This window comes from Protopterus annectens, chromosome 3.part1 (assembly GCF_019279795.1).
Source record: "Protopterus annectens isolate FY-2018-M chromosome 3.part1, PAN1.0, whole genome shotgun sequence".
NCBI lineage: Eukaryota > Metazoa > Chordata > Ceratodontiformes > Protopteridae > Protopterus > Protopterus annectens.
In genome coordinates, this window is record NC_056732.1 from 1,031,849,030 (window position 1) to 1,031,866,824 (window position 17,795).

The 17,795-nt window shown below is 41.5% G+C and overlaps 1 protein-coding gene across 1 annotated transcript in view; it reads right to left on the reverse strand.

The window, feature by feature from the left end:
• The window catches only part of LOC122797745 (centrosomal protein of 192 kDa-like), a 1,194,871-nt gene that overhangs the window by 1,154,120 nt on the left and 22,956 nt on the right, over positions 1–17,795 (reverse strand). The gene's annotated exons all lie outside the window — the stretch shown is intronic.

A 17,795-nucleotide genomic window follows, 5' to 3' on the forward strand; every position in this document is an offset into this window, starting at 1 on the left:
ACATTCTCAGACTTGTTCCAACTTTGATAAGTTTTTATTTGGGATAGTGGAAATTATTAAATTGGATGACGGAGGGGGGGGGGGGGCTGGAAAAATATTATAAAGAAAAAAAGAAACAGAATGGCAACTTAGGTTAGCTGCAATGTTCCCCCAGGCTTGAATGATGCAATTTCTATTGTTCCTATGTTACATGAAAAAGCAGATAAAATATAAACTATAAGGTACATGTGTTTTTTAAAAAAAGTTTGGTTAAATATATTGAACCATTACATTGTTCAATACATGCTGCAAGAAGCTGTTTTGTGGTGATCCTATCCAGGCTTTAATTAATTGATGTGTAAAAGTTTTGAATTACATTTAACATTTCATTGGTGGAATTTCAATTGATGTATTTAAACTGCCTTTTTTATGCCTTCTTTGTTATTCTGATGAACCATGCTGAAATGGCTGCAACATATACCTTGCCAGACAAAGACTGTAGGCCAGAAAAAGACATATTAAGAACAAATGGTACATAATCCCCAATGAAATGCTGGTTATTGTCAAGGTACCAACTAGAACATCTTTTCCATTTGCTAGTGTTGGGATTTCCTAGAAGGTTTTCTTGCTTCCTTTAGCATCTGCTGCAAGTCCTCACGAAAGATGTGCCTAAAAGAAATGAAAACTGAAATCATCCAGGCAGTTAGTTGAAGTTAAAAATTGATGTGCATCAAACTCGTTTTATGTGAATGTCTTGTCTGTGAAGAATCTTGCGGTAACTGCCCTTGGCTAATTTCATATGGGAGTACCAATGTTGCCTGTGCCAAAAGGGAGTCACCACAATAATCTCTGGAGTGTTATGAATCTTCATAATTACCCTGGATATCCATGAAAGGGTAGAAATATATAAAGGAACATTACTAAACACAGAAATGAAAAATAAAAAAGTTATGTATTTACCATTACGATGCATCTGTGTTGTCTGTTTTCATCCTTCCTCAACCACTGGACTTCAGATCAGACATTACCTACTTTTCAGACTTTCTGTAACTCAAGCTCATTATTCCCTTACTCAATCCTCTCCAAAGCCCCAGATCACCTCAGATTGAGTTTGCCCCTTTACACCTGTACACAGGAAAGATAACAGGTTCACAAAAGTCAACAACTGTAGAAGCATGACCGCAATCGGTGCTTGGAGAGGGTAAAAAAAAAGCCAAGCGACTATACCTCCAGATCATATCATGAAGCCATAGTAGTATCTTATACAAAGGAAGGGAGGAAGGAGGGTAGGTTGAGGAAAGATGAAAACAAAACAGATGTGTCATTATGCTAAGTACACAACTTATCTGATGTGGCCTTTTTTGTCTGTTCAACTACTGGGACAGAGTCCCCAGCTAGTATAACCCTAGGATGGTTTCATGGACAGAGTACTGCAGAACCAAATGCTGCCGCATTCCTAGAATGTATGTCCAGCTTGTAATGAGCTATAAAGGCATGAGCACCCGACCACACAGCAGCACAAATATCATCTAGAGAAGTTCTACATAGGAAGACAGAAGTGGATAATGCCTTGTGAAATGAGCTTGTGGTGGTCTTGGCAAGGACAAACTATTTCTAAACGTTAGAAATACAAATCAGCAAACCACCAAGTTAATGTGACCTTTGACGCACTGTCCTAGTTTAGCTCTTGAAAAGGAAACACTTGATTAGATTTCCTGAAAGTTTTTGTTCTATGGAGACAAAATCTCTTTCATATGCATATACAATAAATGAAGCAAATATTCCTCTATTGGAAAAATTTGGAAAGAAAACCAGCCCATGAATTTACCAGTTAAGGGTGAATTCAGAAGCTACTTTTGAAGACAATGAGTGGTATGAAGAGAAACCCTATCTTTATGAAAAATAAGGTGGCTGGCAAGAAAGCCTGGAGTTCAGATACTTGATTAGCTGATGTAAAAGCAACTAGAAAAATGGTTTTCCATAGCAAAACTTTTAAATAAGCATTTGCTGCCGGTTCAAAAGGAGACAGAGCTAAAGCCTGGAGAACTGTCAAATCCCAGGGAGGGTTTAATAAGTGGCTTAAATAAAAAAGTGTACCTTTGAAATAACAAGTGACTTTGATCTATGTGACAACTGGAGATTTCAGCCAGCTGTACCCAGATTGTGGAGCAACTTCCGCAGTTATGGAAGATGGAGGTCAGGAAATCTAAGATTGCTGGAATGGGTGCCAAAAAGGGGTCTAGGTGTCTCATTGGCCCAAAGAGAGAACCTTTTCCTTTGCTCCTGTATATCTTCCTAGTGGAATCTTTTTAGGAAGAAGCAAGGATACTCAGAACTTGGGAACTAAGCCTGGACTGTCTAGCCATCACTTCAAGTGCAGAAACCATGCAGTTAACTTGAGGGCTTGGTATGTCCAGATGTGTGAGACAGCATATCTGGACTGGGATCCACAACCCATGGACAGTATACCAGATGCTATCAAATGAAGGGAACCACACTTAGTGAGGCCAGAATGGGGCAATGAGAATCATCCTGCTCTTCCATGGACATGCCTCCTATAACAATTTTGATGCAAGGGGAGTAGAAGGGTAAGCATAAAGGAAAATGGGGGGATCAATCATGAATCAGAGCATCTCTCAGGGACACCCACTCCAGCAGGATTAGGGGAAAAAAAGATGCTGCATTTGAAATTGTGGGCAAAGGCAAAGATCTGAGAATGGCTGGTCCAACTGATGAAAAATCTGTTCCATCACAAAGTATTGGCAGACCACTTGTGAAGCAGAATAAATCTACTCAGTCTGCTAAAATACTGGACTTCAATGAAGGGGAAGGGTCCCCAGGCCAGCCCCCTTAAGGATGTCTCAGAGAATCATTCAGAGAAATTCTTGAGCTTTTGAGGCAGAAAGGTGGTTGGTCTTCCAAATCTGTTTGAGGCCTTCAAAACAGGCTCAGCAATCAAAGAGATCGCTTACTGCCCCATACTCTGCCTTCCAAGATAAGGGCAAGAGCAGTTTCCCAGACCAGTGACATGTTGTCAAGTCTTTATGGCAATTGCCCCTTGAGGAAAGTATTGAAACGCCTGCCCTCATGATATCCAGGATATTGGATGTTAAGATTGGCCTACAAGGGGGCCACATGCCTTGGACTGTCCCATGTAATGCCCCCCACCCAAGCTAGAGAGAGTCTGTAGTCACTGTGACCCTGGGCAAAGGTAGTACAAAAGGGTGGGCCTGAGACATCTGGTGGGTGAATCTACCAAGCCAAAGTCTGCAGGTCTTTGTTACTTGAATGGGCAAGCTCATGGGATGTCAAATCACAGACCACTGTAGTACTCTCATATAGAAGCAGGCTAGAGGTAGAAGAGCTATGGCAGGCCACGACTGAACCAAGAAGCTGAAAGACCAACCTGGCTGATGGTAACTGGAGACAAAAGGGGGTGTGGTCTGCCATGGTAACTTGGATAGTCTGGACTGAGGGAGTTATGCCACTTCAAAAACAGTATGCAGATGAATGCTTATGAACTCCAGTGTCTGAGTGGGAAAGAGGAGTTGTAGTTGACTACGACGTCTAGACAAAGAAATGGAGCAGGTAGTCCCTGGCGCATATCAGCAGATGCCTGGTAGGAGCAGTGAGGAGACAGTCGTCAAGTTAAGGAAACACCTGGAATCCTAGCCATCTCAGGTATGCTGCAACCGCTGCCATATACTTGAACATCGGGGGGGGGGGGGGTTGAGACCAAAGGGTAAGGCTCTGAACTCATGACTGACTCCAACCCAGAAGCAAAGGCATCTCTCCTGGATTGCCTGTCAATTTTTGAGATAGTAAGCATACTGAAGACCGAAAAAAGCACCCAGTCAACAACGAAAGAGCACAAAATTGAAGGTTTAATTAGGCATATAAATCACCACAGCAATCCACAGTACACCAAACAGTTTGGTGTACTGTGGATTGCTGTGGTGATTTATATGCCTAATTAAACCTTCAATTTTGTGCTCTTTCGTTGTTGACTGGGTGCTTTTTTCGGTTATCAGTTCAGCTGGCACCTTCCTTTTGAAAGCATACTGAAGACTTATGAAGCACATCCAATCTCCCTTCAAAAAAAAGTGTGGACTGAACAATAATCTCTCGTAACACAGTGACAAAGTGGCTTAGGTCCAATACTGGCCTGAGGTCACCAGTTTTCCTTGGCACCAAAAAAGAATAGTGTAATTTCCAACCCTTGCTGGTTTGGTGGGACTTCTTGGATGAATGTTTACCAGCATTTTTTTTCTTTTCTTTTACTTTTAATGCTGCTTCCTTCCTCTGACGGTGTGGTACATTGGAAATTTTTCTTGAGTGAGTGGAAGAAGGGAAAGAATGCAATAACCTCTGGTAAATTTCTACATCCACGTCTTTGGTGATGGATGCCCAGGACTCTGTGCACAGAGATAAGCGATCCACTGGCTGCCTCCAAAGTGCAGCAGTCAAGCAACCGTTTGGGCAGCTGAAAAGATTTCTCAGAAAAGGGACCGCTGATTCCTTGGTTTTGCAGAACGCATCTGCTTTGCGAGTGACATCTGTTATTAGATTTCTCCCCTCTGCCCATGAAAGGGGAGAAGGAGGAGGAGGATCTGTCTACATAATTGTCCTGAGAAAACCTTTGCGACTTCCAAAACTACATCTCTCTGCCCCTTTCTGGTTTCTTGAAAAGGTCCTCCGAGGGGTAGAAAAGTGCATCTATATGGCAGATAGAGGAGTTTCCCCCATTCTGCTTACTCCTAGAGAAAGTTCCAAACAAGGTAGATCCAAACAGTGCATTGCAGCCACCATGGCATCAAATCAGGGTCTGCTCCAATGGGCATGGTCTTTGGGTGCAACAAGGTACTTGTCTGGCTTTCTAACAGGTTCTGTGGTATATGGAGCCTTCCAAGGTAGACAGGAGATAGTCTAGCATTTCATCTGCCGGGGTACCACCCAGGACATAGCTTAGCCTGTTCTGAAAGCCTCAAGAAAAAGATTCCTACTGGGAAGGGGAATTGACAGACCAACCACTTTTCTGCCTCAAAAGCAGAAGAATTTCTCTGAATAATACATCCTCAAAAAGTGACATGGGGGACTCCTCCCTTTACTGAAGATTCCTACAGGGAATCAATGTGCCTCCTCTTACACTTATACTTTCTGGTAACATCCTGTGGGGCTGATCTGAGGATGACCAATGAGTGTGTACAGTCTGCTGTATAAAAATGTCTCAAGGCTCGAACCGACCAGGTGCGCCAGTGGAAAAGAATGAGGAGATTCAGAACCCACAGCAGACAGTTGAGAAGAGGAGGACCCAGAGAGGATGTCCTGTCTCCAGCCATATGGAGAGCTCTCTCCACCATCTCCAATGCAGAAGCCTATGGAGAGCCCAGAGCTGCACCAGTATGGGGCTGAAGCCACCTGACTGAAGTCAAGACTTCCCCATGGCCCAGCCTCAATGTAGAAGTTGGAACTGAACTGTCTAGTGCCAAAGCCCCAAAGGGAAAGGATGGCTACAATAGCTTTACGGTCGAACCTTTATCCCTGGACCTGGCACGAAAACTACAGCTTGGATCTCTCTGGCTCTGAGGGGTGGCAGCAGCTGGATCAGAAAAGACAGCTGACTTAGGCCAAGCTTCCAGATTTGACACAGACAATCCCAGAATTCATGGATCTGGACTCTCTGAAGCAGAGGGACAGATCAGAGTAGGAGTTACTAAAGGTGTTTACGTTGGTTGAAAACTCGCGGATCCAGTGGGAGACGGCCATAAGTAGTCCCAACTGAATTTAGGTCCTGAGAAATTCTCACCATCCTGTCCACATCTGCTTCAAATAGGCTCCTGGTAGACCAAAGACAAGGAGGTAGACTGGAATCTTGAAACTCTACTGGGAGTTTGTAAATGGAAAATGCAGCCATGGCAAAATCTGCTCCAGGGAAAACACAGATTACCTATGGGAAGGAAACTTAGAGGATATCGTCAGATCTGAAGAGGTGGACAGATCAGAGGTCTTGGATATTTTGGATGACACAGCAGAAGTCGACACTCAGTGAGGACACAGGTTGGGGAAATATTTTAAACTCATTCAGTGTTTCTTTGGACTAGTCTCCCCCCCCCAAGATTTTTATGGTGGTTTCTTCTCAGAGGGGGAGGTTCTAGATAGAGAAGGAAGACAATAGTAAACCCTTAAATACTAACTTGCTCCTGCACTCAACCAAGTCTCTCTGATCGAAGCCAGAACAAATCTCACACTCGCCTTCGTCAATGCTCCAAGACAATATACACACTCTGAGTGGTCAGAGTTCGATATCTTGTCCCCACAAAGTGAACACTTAAAACCCACAGGCTTATCAAACAGTAATAGCAAAGTAGTCAACAATGAATACAGTACACGACTAGTTTACCAGCAATGGCAAAGTATTTACAAAGTCTGGGAAAGAAAATAACATTTTTTTATTTTTCCCCTAGTTTAAAAACAGATAAGTCAAGAGGTTAAGTTTCATGACCGGAGGTATATACATGTAGTATGCATAGAGTGGCAGAGTTTGCATGCTGAAAGAATCACAATCAGAAATAGTCAAGGTATGTAGACAAAATGGAATGAAGTGGTTAAGTTATGTGACCAGAGACCGCAAGTGCATTTTCCTAGAGGCTTGACATGTGGTATTTGTTAAAGGCAAATGGGCTAAGAGGAATTATGTTTAAGAAAAGGAGAGATTCTTATATTTTGGGACCAAAGACTGAGAAAGCATGTTCTGTGCAGTGAAGATTAGTTTTGCTGCAACTAACGTAAAAGGGAAAAGGATAACGGGATAAATGACACTAGCACAAATCTGAAGAATCTATATGCACACTTCTTAATGTTCATTTTCCAGCAGTCAATGAAAATAGCCAACTCTTAATTCATAATGCAACACTGTCTGCTAATGTCCAAAATTAAGCAGAATATACAGAAGAGAATTCATACAAAAAAGTGAGCCCAGTACATCTCTAAATATTTGGTTATCATTTAATGGAACCAATGGGCAATCAACTAAACGAACAGGAAAAGGTGCATATTCAAAGACAGACTACGTTAAAAACAATTAAGACAGGTAATTTAATTCTACTTTCAAAATCAGAACAATTAATTTGGCTTTCAAACGTCATAAGAAAAGATGTTACAGGACTAATGCTACTAAGAATTTTTATAATAGAATGATGTTAAATTAGATTCTTGCTAAATAAACAAGAAAAGCAATTTACATTCTAGATGCAGTTTATGACTTGGACATTAATATACATCACATTTAAATAATGCAATGTTTCACAATGTTGTAATATTATTTAATGCTGTAATGTTATTTAATGTTGCACAGCAAAATACTAACTTTGGATGTTAAAAAGATAATTTAATACTGTTGATTTTTTTCTATATTAAAATCTAATTTCCTTATAATCACACTGTGGGGATATTACGATTCTGGAAATACCTTCAAAAGAACTACACATAGAAAGGTAATTTCTAAACAGAAAAATAATGGGTAGTGAAAAATAAAAGAGGGGGGCAGTTTGAATGCATTTATGCAAGTAATAACAGGATTAATGTACAATACAAACACTAGCCTGATCTTCAAACTTTAAATTAGCTAAAAGTAAAAACAAAAAGAAAAATATAGTTCTCTGACAAATCTAGCATTTGAATGTAATAAATCTGCATGGAGCTACAGAATGGACTACAACTGTATGGCTCATCTTGTATTGATTAGGTATTTATTATTTAGGGATAGTTTGATAACAGTTAAAGTGGTAAATATTTTAATTCACCTAGTCACAATGTTATTGTAAGATAGCTTTACAATATAAAACATTCTTGCATAAATATTAAAGCTGCCTGTCAAGTCTCTGGCAACTCTACAGTCACGTCTGAAAAAGTTGATTCTATAGACTTAATGAGACTTCAAGCAACCTCCAGTAATCTCTTCTTCAGAGTCTCCTCCAAAGCCCACACTACCAGTAGTTGCTTTACAGCACACTGCTGACCTGTTCAAATGTAGAATTCGCAGAAATGAGCAACAGTGAAAACTGCAAGTAGTGTGCCACTGTCTCACTTGTGCTGCCTAAGAAACTAAGAATGACATGGGAGTTATAAACTAAAGGGAAAAAAAAAAAGACTGCAGGACCCACAAGATCTTTTGCAAAAGTGGAAATTAAATTCAAAGGTACTTAACAGTCTGAGCTACTAAGCTACCTATGAGGTACAAGAAAAGACATTATCAGCAGAAAAAAATCTCATTACAAAAGGAAATTTACACTAAACTACAAACTCAAGATAATTTCATTTGCGTTGGCAAAGAAAATAAGGGTCAAATTCAAGGACATAATTGGTGTGGTAGTCAAAAGCTGGCTCTATTTGCAGATATTTTATACCGGATAAAAACAGAAAAGGACATCAGTGTTACGGAACATTTTGAGACAGTTTCAGATCTTTTTGGGATACAAAATTAATGAAGCTAAAACAAAGACAATAGTGGTAAACTGGTTCAGCAATATACATATTTAAGGGGACATCCGTATTTAGGAGTATGGATTAAAAATGATTCCACTGTGGCAGCTAAGGATCTGTAGGAAGAGACTAAACAAAAGACAATACAAAAACTGAGAAACTGGAAGCTTTGTTATATGGATATGGATAAGATACAAGCAGCTAAAATGTTTTTAGTCCCTTTAGTCTTGTACACAGATTCGGCATATTTTTATCAACCAGAGGTAAAGTTGTAGACCGCCATTAATAAAGAGCTGAAGAATTTTATCTGGGAGGGGAAGACCGTGAGAGTCAAGAGGGATAAGCCAATTATTCCAATAGAACAAGGAGGATCGAGATTGCCAAATTGAAAGGGTATACAGCACAATCAAATCTATAACTGAAAGGGAAAGGAATGATGAAACGTGGTGGGGGGAGCTCGAGACAATGAGACTGGGATTTTGGATGCAGATCTTTAAGAAGAATATTACATTCTTAAAGCAACAAAGTATTCTAAGAAATAAGCCAACATAGGACTTGAGAAAAGTGATTCTGACGATAGGGATGACTAATTAGGGGTGCAGACTATAGGCAAGAGGAGGCTAGAATTTATTGGAGAAAACTGGCAAAGGAAAAGGTATTGGGAGCAAATAACTAGAGAGTAAAAGGTAAAAGAATGGGAAGAGGCCAAGAATTTATTTGGAATGCAGGTTAAGAGATTGCCTATACTCTATTAGTCCTTGATGGGGAAAGCAAAGAAAAACAAATTGGGGGGAAGGGGTCCTAAACAAAAGACCAGCACTGGAGGAGTTTTCAGTAGAGTCTAGAACAAAAGCTGCTGTTAAAAAAGGAATTAGTACAACATATAAAACATTGCATGATAACCAAGAATCAATCAGGGGAGGCTAGAAAGGCTTGGGAAGAGACTGGATAAGCAACTCAAAGAAACAGTGGGGGGGAATATGTTTGCCTCCCAAATATGCAACAAAATCTAGAAAATTTAGGATTTTTGTTTGGAAATGTTTACATAGATATTTTATTCTCCAAGTAGACTCCAGAGAATTTTTCCTCAGGGAGACAGCAAGTGTTAGAGGTGTGATGGGGAAGAAAAAGGTAATTGGGAATATATTTTCTGGGAGTGTAATGAGATGGCAAACTTTAAAGATTCCCTGAAGACTACTCTATTGGAAATAACTGGTTGGGCAAACTGGTGTAACTACGAAATTGATTTTTCTGAGCTATGATACAGAATCGGAATCACCTAGATATAGTAAGGCCTTGCAGAGTCTAATTATAGTGTCTGCCAAAAAAAGCAATTACTAAAAAATGGAAAACAAAGTCTGAACCAACTGTACTAGAAACAGGGAATACAGTAACAGAAATAAAACTGGAATTGGTATCTTTATAAAAGGGTAGGAGCAAATTACACAGGAAAAGATGGGAACTGTGGGAACAATACATACAGGGGAGAAATTAGGTTTAAAAGGCAGCAGAATATGAATGAGCTATGTAATGTTTCATTGACAATGAATAGGTAGTTAAGAGGATTTTAGTTGCAAACATTATCAGTGTGGTTTGTGATGCAAAATGCTTGCAACTGGGATTACGCCAATATGGTTTGTTTTCATTTACATAAATGTGTGAAGTCAGGCTATAGGTCACCGGACTGCCAACAACTAAATGTGACGTCCCTTACTATCCTGGGTCAGTAACTAAGGAGCTACAATCCTCAGTACTGACTCCAAATATGAGACAGTCTCAAACAGGAATAATACTACACCAATTTTTTACCAAGAGCACAACAGGAACACTTTTCCTGGGACTGGACTATATACCTCTGTCCACCCCAATTCTAACTCATTACACACTGGAGCAATGCGTCCCAGTTTACGGCCTCTGTTACACTCAAAGTAAATTTAAATCTCACACTTGACACTTCTGGGAAAGGCTGGCAAAGATTTCCAGCTGTGTCCCTTCCCCAAAATAATATGGTAATGCTGCCACCAGACTGTCTTCATGCCCTTCTAAACTGGTGTCCAATTATGAAAATTAAATATCAAAATAAATGATAGCTATGACCAGAAGTGACCAGGCCTAGGTGACCTGGGAAATATCAAACAGGTATAAGTACTCCCTCATCTCTAGATAATGCACTGATTTCCAGCCACAATGTAAAGTAATGAAAAACATTTACCAAGTAAAATGATTACAAGTAAATTAATCAATAGCTTTCAATAAACACCAGAATTCAAATCAAAGTCCATCATTGTATTTATTTAACATTTGTTCACCAGGGAGGTCTGACTGGACAGAGCTGTCCGTTTTCAGCGGAGGGCTGGAGAGAAAAGCTCCAGAAAAATTGCCAACATACTATACACAAGACATTTGCATGAGCATTGTGGTTTACACATTCACTTTAAAAATACAGCAGATAACATACGACTGCATAAGATATTTACATAAGCATAGGTGGTTTAGACATACAATTAAAAGTATAGCAGGCAGTAACATATGATGGTTGTTCATACAGTATGTTTAGTAGAGATAAGATGTACTGAAGACAAGGCAAGAAAGGAAAACTAAAAAAGGAAGAGAGTATAGACAAGTTCATATGAGGTGCACTGACATTTTAAGGGAAAGCTTTTCAACTTAGTCTATGGAAAACTTAAGGGGTATAGATGGGACAGAGGGGAGGAGACTACAGCGAGTTGGGCAAGTAACATGTGAAAGTGCAAAGTGCATCTCAGGGAGTTTTAAAGAGGAAGCTGGATAGTGGGGGTAGGGGAAAGAAGTTAAAATTTTGGAAAAACTCTCCTCTTAATAAGCTTACCTAATCAAACTAGAGAATATTGCCCCTGATATAATCCAACACACAATAGCAAGGCAAAGGCAGGCTAACAGCTTTTGGCGAGTTCTTTTTTCTTTGGGTATCACTGCACAGCACTGACTGCAACTCTTCATAAACTGCTGTTCCTCACTTGACAAACTGCACAGCTTAATGGTCTCAACTGTCTTATTTTAAAAATAATCCGTCTGAAAAAGATATTTCCTGTCAATCAGCTGTTCAAATCACCTATTAACCAGAAACATTCTAATGACATAACCCTCTCTTAAGCGGATTCTCCACAGTTATTTAAAATCTCCCTCTCAAACATGTGCAATTAGAAATGTATCAAAACACTGACAGACTCCTTAAACATTCTGTTTAAACAGGGAAATCAACATTAATAAAATATATATATTTACATTCACAGTTAGACATGCTAGTAAATGTATCAAAACACTGACAGACTCCTTAAACATTCTGTTTAAACAGGGAAATCAACATTAATAAAATATATATATTTACATTCACAGTTAGACATGCTAGTATGCAATGCAAGTTATTCTGAAAGTTTAACTTAATAAAATGCCGTGATCAAGGCTGACAGGGTGGGGTACAGGGTGGGGTGTAAAAGTGTATGCCTATAATTTTATTTATATATATATATATATATATATATATATATATATATATATATATATATATATATATATATCTCCTGACAGACATGCTAACACAGATGACAGAAAATTTCTCTTGCTGGCTCAATAGTATAGACTGATGAACAAGTCAGCTGGCACATCCTCTGTGCTTCAACTGATTTAGTTAGCATTCCCAAGTCTTAAGGGCCACTTGGGAAATAAGAATGAGGCAGCAATACCTGCCTCTCCTGAAGGAGAGGTGAAACAATGAGGGAAATGCTGACTGCCATGCATCCCATTACCTTATCTCCAGTGAAAAACAGACCTAGGGAGTCTCAAGACCTATGTTGCTAGCAAGAACAACCAACCAATCACATTGCAGCCAATGCATACCCATTACAGTACAGTTGTGTACTCTTACCGTAAATGTAGATGTTAAAGTGTGTTCACTGTTGTAGTCATCACTGTAGGGTTCTTTCTGCCAGCAGCAGCCCCCCAATCGACCAGAATCCCAAAGTCTGGATCGGGCGCCAGCTGAGGTCGCATTTATCCTGACGTAAATGCGCCAGAAGGTATAAAGACCTCAGCTGACGCCATTTCCCCAGTTTTTCTTGCCCCAGAAGTCAGGTGCCCAGAAAAAAAAGGCTAAAAAGGAAACCATGCCCAAAATCCTCAGCAGCCAAAATACCTCATAACAGACAATACTCAAGGAAAAAACAAAAGAGGGGATAGGAGGGAGGTTAACCCAGACTGCAACAGTGAACACACTAACATCTACATTTATGGTAAGAGTACACAACTGTACTATGTCCTTCGTGGTTCACTGTTGCAGTCATCACTGTAGGGTTGAGTCCCAAAGCAAAGAAAGGGTGGCTGGAGGAGAAACAGAGGGAGCGGTCACAAAACCTTGCAAAACCGCCGAAGCAAAACCTGCCCTGGATTTAGAATAGAGAGGGAGGTTGTAATACTTAGAAAAAGTATGTACAGAACTCCAAGTAGCAGCTTCCAAAATATCCTTGGTAGGAACCCCACAAAGAAAAGCTGCTGAAGTAGCAGTAGCCCGGGTAGAATGAGTCCTAACATTAACAGGAACCGGATTGCCATGATAAGAGTAACAGAACTTGATGCAATGGGCAATCCACTTGGAAATAGTTTGCTTAGTGATTGCTTTCCCCTGAACAGTAGGAGCATAAGCGACAAACAACCGATCAGACTTCCGGAATATTTTGGTCCTGTCCAGGTATAGACGAAGCTGTCTGTTCACGTCTAGAGTGTGCAAAAGACTTTCTTCCTCACTTTGAGGATTAGGATAAAAGGTAGGCAAATGAATAGACTGATTCAAGGCCACTGCTGAAACCACCTTGGGCATAAAAGTGGGATTAGTCCGTAGAGATACCCTGTCCTGATGAAAAATAAGGAAGGGTTCCAAACCATGAGTGCTTGCAATTCCGAAATTCTTCTAGCAGAGGTAATAACTAAAAGAAAAGCAGTTTTTCAAGAAAAAAATTTAAATCCGTGGAAGCTGCAGGTTCAAAAGGAGACAAAGTTAATTTCTCCAAAACATAGTTAAGATCCCAAGTGGGAACAGGAGCCCTTATAGGGGGCCAAATATTCTTAGCCCCTCTAAGAAATTGTTTAAGTAATCGATGAGAAAAAAAATCGGAGGATCCGTATCGTAATGTGCAGAAATAGCAGAAGCATGAAGATTAATAGACGAAAAAGATAGGCCCGTATGTAATAACTGTCAGCTACTGTAAAATCAGAGGAATGTTCGGAACAGAAGAAACACCACCTTGGACTTGACTCCAGGAGCAAAATCTTTTCCATTTTCCCGCATAAGATTTTCTAGTGCTGGGCCGTCTAGCTTCAAGGATTACATCCAATACTTGTTTGGAAAGGGCAGGGGTGTTTTACAGACCCTGGATCCACCAGGCAGCTAGATGCAGAGTCTTGACATGACTGTGCAGTATCCAGCCGTCCCATTGAGACAGTAGATAGGTTCATAGGTTCGTACTAGGCTATCTGCCCTAAGGCATTTATAAGCCTAGCCAGAGTGTATGTGGCTTACACCACCCCTTAGGATGAGAATACTACGCCCTTTTAGGGTTTAGTTTACTATGCCTCTGTCTAGTAGTGACACAGAGATGACCCCCGGGGTAAACATACAATCTCCCATCCACTCGTCGAGATTTCTCTTGAATAGAGTCAGTGAGGGGCTCTGCCTAACATGGACTGGGATTCTGTTCCAGAGTGTAGGGAGCCTCTGGGTTATGAATCTGTCCCTCCAGCACGTCCTATTTATTTCTGTGTTGAGGTTTAAGTCACTTGTTCTCGTGGCTCTGATGGATTTGGATTTTCTGAGGTGGAGCATGTCCATTAATTCAGGATTGGACATGGCAAGACCAGTCAGGAGGAGAAGGTAACCATGCACACCACAAACCCAGTCTCACATAGAACTATCACAACAGCAAACCAAACACATCAACACACAAAAACATACTCGGAGGCGCTGAGGGATTTGAGGCAGAATCCAGGGAGGCTTCTGAACCAAGGTAATAAGAGTGGAATACCAGAAATGCCGAGGCCAACTGGGAGCCAGTAGAATCATGTGCGGTCTGTCCTGTTTTATCTTCAGAAGTACCCGAGGTAGAAGAGGAAAGGGAGGAAAAGCATATACTGAGAGGTGTTTCCAACTGAATGAGAGGGCATCCACTTTCCATGCTAGTTTGTGGTAGGTCTTTGTGCAGAATGTTGGAAGTTGATTCTGAGGGGATGCAAAGAGATCTATGTCCGGACATCCCCAAGCCTTTATAATCATCCTGAATATCTGAACATCCAACATCCATTTGTGTGGATCTGAAATGTGTCTGCTCAAGGAGTCTGCCAGAGTGTTGTCTTTTCCTGGCAGGAATTGCACCTGTAAGTCAACACTGCAGGTCAGAGCAGTGTACCAGAGATTCATGGCTAATCTGCACAGAGGGTAAGAGTGAGAGCCCCCCCCCTGCTTGTTGATGTACCACATCACTGTAGTGTTGTCTGTCCGTATCAACAATTGTTCTGGTAGGAGAAGGTCCCTGAAGGCTATCAGGGCATTCTGTACAGCTAGCATCTCCTTCAAATTTATGTGCAGGTGCGTTTGTTCCTTCGTCCAAACACCCTGAAGACATCTCCCGTGCATGTGGGCTCCCCAGAGATAATCTGAAGCATCCGTTGTCAGAACTTGGTCAGTGGAGGACAAAAAGGCTTCCCCTTGTTCTGTAGACAGGCTTCGGCCCACCAAAGAAACTCTCGCTGGAGACTAGGCAAAATCGTGACCACTGTTTCCAAACTGTGGTAATGCTGAGACCAGACACTCTAGAGGTACCACTGCAGTTTCCTCATATGCAGCCTTGCATTTGGTATGAGCAGAATGCAGGAGGCCATGTAACCCAAAGCCTGCAGAATTTTTCTTGCAGTCAGTGGTTTCATTGAAGCCAGGCGTCGGAAAAAAGAAGCCAGTTGCACTTTTTTGTCTGGTGTCAAGGAAGCCATCTGGGTTGAAGTACTCAGAAGAGCACCCAGGAAAGTAATCTGTTGTGTGGGTATCAGATTTGATTTCTTTAGATTCACTGTGAAACAGAGGCACAAAAGAAGACTGTGCACAAAAACTAGATGCCGAAGTAGAGTGTCTTTGTCGTCCGCTTGAAGAAGACAGTCGTCCAGATAAGGGTAAATTTGAATCCCCGTCTGTCTGCAAAATGCCATTACTGGTGCCAGGCACTTCGTAAAGACCCTGGGCACAGTAGATAAGCCAAAGGGCAGCACAGAGAACTGGTAATGTTTCGAGCCCGCTTTGAAACGCAGATACCTTCTGCACTCTTGCCTTATAGGAATATGCAGGTAAGTGTCTTTTAAGTCCAAGTCACCATCCAAGCGTTGTTGCCCAACATAGGCAGCAGCTGCTGCAGAGTGAGCATCTTGAATTTTGGTACATCTAGGAAGGTGTTTAGCACAGAGGTCCAGGATTGGTCTCCACGAATTTTCCTTCCTGGGAACCAGGAAAAGTCTGGAATAAAAACCTTGCCCTATTTCTAAATTTGGTACCAATTCTATGGCCCTCATAGCCAGGAGGAACTGAACCTGTCGTTGTGCCTCTGCCCACTGATGATAATGGCAGGTCTGGCCAACCGTTCGATTTTGGCATAGTGTGGAAATGAAATCTGTAACCTCTTGAGACTATGTCCAGAACCAATTTGTCCCAGGTTATGTGGCTCCAATTTTGATAAAAAAAGAGAAAGCCTTCCCCCCAAAGGAGCTTCCAGGATAGGATCCCCGGGAACCAGAAAGGGAGAGTCAAAGACTGTTTTCGGTAGGGTTGGGACTTTTCACCTCCCTTGGGAGAGGGGGCAATCCACTGCCTATTCCTAAAATGGGACTGTGACGGTCCCCTACCTCTGGAATGCCTGAATCTGCCTCTCTGAGACCTGTCAGAGCCCGGAAAGGACCAAGGTTTAGTTGGCCAGTGTCTACTAAATCTAGGAGGTTGCAGTTGTAGAACATCCTTAACCGTCTGCATAGATTTGTCTTTGTCTTCCATTTTCTTCAATACCTCTTCAGCTTTAGACCCAAACAGAACATCGTGCTGCAAAGGGGCATCCAAATGTTTGGCTTTAATCTGATCCGGCAAGCTTTGATCTCTTAACCAAGCATGTCTTCTAATAACAGCGCCAGTTGTTGCAGCCCTACAAGAAGCTTCCAAAGAATCAAAACCGCAATGCAGGGTATGTTTACCCACTTGTTCAACAGCATGCAATAAATCCTGTAACTCCTGATTATCCGCACCAATAGACACAGCTGACATCTTTTGTTGAAATACAGACAAAAGGTATTGCTGATACTTCAGCATATGAAATTGACAGTTCAAAGCCCTAATAGACAATGTAGCAGAAGTATAAACCTCGGTTTATACTTGGACTCTCGGTCAAAGGGAATAGGATTTTTAGCAGAGGCCGCCTTAACACCCTTAGGATCCTGAGAAATTGTTTCCGGATCAGGCAAAAGATTTTTAAAAAGAAATTTATGAGAATCTGGAACCCTATAATACCTATCCGGTTTGGTCGGAGTAGGAGGAAAATAATCAGGAGAGAGAGAAGCTTCTGAAAAAACATCAACAATGTCCAATACAGGGGGAATAGCCAGAGGCTTATGCTGTGGGAGAAGAAGAAAATCCCTAAGCCTTTTCTTGGATTCAGAGAATTCCTGCCCTTCCCAGTGAAAATGCACCCTCATATCATGCAAAGTTTCACCAAAAGAATAATCCTCAGGAGGAGAGGCGGAAGGAAAGGAATCTTCAGCATCAGAATCCTCAAAGAGGAAAGCATAATCCTGCTCAAGGGAAGCAGCAAAAGAAACAGAAATATGGTCTGAAGAATCAGAATCTGACTGTAATCTAGGCTTCTTGTCAGGAGGGGGATGAGAACCCCTGATCATAGTTAAGAGATCTTCAGCCATCCTAAGCGTCTGCCTCTGAGGCCTAGGAACCTGATCAAAAGGTGCCTGTGCTAGCCACTTCACTTTAGCTGGAGCCTTAGACCTAGCATGTAAACCTGAATCCACATTTACAGGAAGCTGTGAAGGCCTGAGAACTCCCTCAGAAGCCGGTATCTACCTACCGGCTCCGGGCACAACTGAGGGAGCAGTATCCGAAGGTCCATTCCCTGGCAATTCTGAAGACCCCATCAGCTCCACACTGGAGTTGGTACAGGCAATTGGTTCAAAAGAGGCGGACTACAGGGGCTGCAAAGGCGCCTCACTGACGACCGTCGAACCAGCAATTGGCAATAACTGAGTAACATCCTTTGCTGTGGACCTCT